This window comes from Lolium perenne, chromosome 5 (assembly GCF_019359855.2).
Source record: "Lolium perenne isolate Kyuss_39 chromosome 5, Kyuss_2.0, whole genome shotgun sequence".
In the NCBI taxonomy this organism is placed as follows: Eukaryota; Viridiplantae; Streptophyta; class Magnoliopsida; order Poales; family Poaceae; genus Lolium; species Lolium perenne.
This window is the reverse complement of record NC_067248.2, coordinates 162,333,655-162,337,109: the sequence shown is the minus strand read 5'-3', so window position 1 is coordinate 162,337,109 and position 3,455 is coordinate 162,333,655.

Below are 3,455 nucleotides of genomic sequence, written 5' to 3'. Positions count from 1 at the left end.
CACGTTGGCGCCGGAATCTCTGGTGTTGCGCCGCACTACATCCCGCCGCCATCAACCTTCAACGTGCTTCTTGGCTCCTACTGGCTCGATAACCTTGGTTTCATACTGAGGGAAACTTGCCGCTGTACGCATCACGGCTTCCTCTTGGGGTTCCCAACGGACGCGTGTTGAACGCGTATCAGCGGCCCAGGCCCTGGCCGCGCCGCCCTATAGTGTCGGCGCCCCTTCGACCTTCTGACGCCGCCTCTTCGCCTATTTAAGGGCCCTCGACCTAAAACCTCGATACGGAAAAGCCACGGTACGAGAAACCTTCCAGAGCCGCCGCCATCGCGAAGCCAAGATCTGGGGGACAGGAGTCTCTGTTCCGGCACGCCGCCGGAACGGGGAAGTGCCCCCGGAAGGCTTCTCCATCGACACCACCGCCATCTTCATCACCGCTGCTGCTCCCATGAGGAGGGAGTAGTTCTCCATCGAGGCTCGGGGTTGTACCGGTAGCTATGTGGTTCATCTCTCTCCTATGTACTTCAATACAATAATCTCATGAGCTGCCTTACATGATTGAGATTCATATGTTGATACTTGTAATCTAGATGTCGTTATGCTAGTCAAGTGAATTTTACTTATGTGATCTCCGGAGACTCCTTGTCCCACGTGTGTAAAGGTGACAGTGTGTGCACCGTGTGGGTCTCTTAGGCTATATTTCACAGAATACTTATTCACTGTTGAATGGCATAGTGAAGTGCTTATTTATATCTCTTTATGATTGCAATGTATTTGTATCACAATTTATCTATGTGCTACTCTAGCAATGTTATTAAAGTAGTTTTATTCCTCCTGCACGATGTAATGGTGACAGTGTGTGCATCCGTGTTAGTACTTGGTTTATGCTATGATCATGATCTCTTGTAGATTGCGAAGTTAACTATTGCTATGATAGTATTGATGTGATCTATTCCTCCTACATATGCATGAAGGTGACAGTGTGCATGCTATGTTAGTACTTGGTTTAGTCGAATTGATCTTTCATGCACTCTAAGGTTATTTAAATATGAACATTGAATTGTGGAGCTTGTTAACTCCGGCATTGAGGGTTCGTGTAATCCTACGCAATGTGTTCATCATCCAACAAAAGAGTGTAGAGTATGCATTTATCTATTCTGTTATGTGATCAATGTTGAGAGTGTCCACTAGTGAAAGTGTAATCCCTAGGCCTTGTTCCTAAATACTGCTATCGCTGCTTGTTTACTGTTTTACTGCGTTACTACTGCTGCAATACTACAACCATCAACTACACGCCAGCAAGCTATTTTCTGGCATCGTTGCTACTGCTCATATATATTCATACCACCTGTATTTCACTATCTCTTCGCCGAACTAGTGCACCTATTAGGTGTGTTGGGGACACAAGAGACTTCTTGCTTTGTGGTTGCAGGGTTGCATGAGAGGGATATCTTTGACCTCTTCCTCCCTGAGTTCGATAAACCTTGGGTGATCCACTTAAGGGAAAACTTGCTGCTGTTCTACAAACCTCTGCTCTTGGAGGCCCAACACTGTCTACAGGAAAAGGAGGGGGAAGTAGACATCAGGCGCCGGTCTTCCTATTTCTCACATTGGTTCTGCTAATTTTCCTTCTACTTCTAAACCACTGTCTCTAAATAATGTCCTTGTGTCTCCCCAGCTTATTCAGAATTTAGTCTCTGTTAAAACTCTTTCTCGTGACAACTCTGTGACTGTTGAACTTGATGCGTTTGGTTTTCTGTTAAGGACGCCCGTACCCGGATGGTCCTCCATCGATGTGAGAGCCCCGACGACTTGTATCCAGTGATGTCGCCTTCCACCCCCGACGCCGCACCTCGTGCTCTCTCCGCGGGCGTTGATCTTTGGCATGCTCGTCTTGGACATCCCAATGCCAACACGCTTCACCAAATAATGAGGGGTTTTTCGTTTTCATCTACTAAACAGTCTTCACATAGTTGCGAAGCATGTCGTCTTGGTAAACACGTTCGTCTTCCTTTTAGTCAGTCTTCCACCGTTGCGTCTTTTCCTTTTGAGTTAATTCATAGTGATGTATGGACCTCTCCAATACCGAGTAATTATGGTCTTCTTTATTACCTAGTTATTCTTGATGATTTCTCATTTTGTGTGGACATTTCCCCTCCGTAAAAAGTCCGATGTTGCCACCACTCTCACAGCCTTCTACGCCTATGTTTCCACCCAGTTCGGTCGCCCCATCCACGCCCTATAAACTGACAACGGAAAAGAGTTTGACAATGTCGCCGTCCGCACCCTACTCTCCTCTCACGGCACTATTTTCCGTCTAACCTGTCCATACACGTCCCAACAAAACGGCCGCGCCGAGCGTATCCTCCGCACCCTCAATGACTGCGTCCGCACACTCCTATTCCACAGCCATGTTCCTCCCACCTTTTGGCCTGACGCCTTAGCCACCGCCACCCTCCTTGTCAACCTTCGTCCGTGTCGTCCCCGCTGGAACTATGCACCTCATCACCTCCTTTACGGTTCCCCTCCATCCTACGACGGTCTTCGGATTTTCGGTTGTCGTTGTTATCCTAGTATCGCTGCCACCACTCCTCATAAACTCGCCCCTCGTTCTGTTCCGTGTGTTTTCCTCGGCTACCCGGCTAACACCAAAGGCTACCGCTGCTATGATTCGGTTTCTCACCGCGTCATCACCTCCCGGCACGTGTACTTTGATGAGCATTGCTTTCCTTTTGCACAAATACAGGTGGTCGCCACTCCTCCTTCGACTACTGATGGTCCCCGGCGTCGACCCCCTGCAGATCCGCCGGCTGCAGTGCCCTCGAGCTCGGACTCGGGCACTGCCTCGTCGTTCTCCGTCGCGCCCTTGAGCTCTGGCTCGGGCGCTGCCGCGCCACCCTCTGGGTCACCCTTGAGCCATGTCTCGGGTGACCCCACGTCGACACCCGCGCCGACGCCTGCACCGACGCCCGCCTCGACGCCGCCTGCGTCGCCCTCGAGCCTCAGCTCGGGCGCCGCGCCGTCTTCGCTGGGCGACGCCCCTTCGCTGGGTTCATCTGCCTCGACGCCGCTTGCGTCGCCCTCGAGCCTCAGCTCGGGCGCCGCGCCGTCTTCGCCAGGCGACGCCTCGCCTCCGCCTCCGCCTCCTCCGCCGCCGGCCACGGGGCCCCTCACACGCGCGCCCGTGCAGGGATTCGCATCTCGAGCACGCGGTACCCCTCGGACGAGTACGTCTGCACCGCGTCGACTTCCGCGCCTTCACCATCCACGCCATCGCCCCTACCCGCCTCTGCCCGGGTTGCTCTCCGCGACCCGCAGTGGCTTGCGGCCATGCAGGACGAGTTCGACGCCCTGCAGCGGAACCAGCCATGGACGCTTGTTCCCGACCCCCTCACGCCAACATCATCACCGGGAAGTGGGTCTTCAAGCACAAGTTCCATCCGGACGGTACTCTC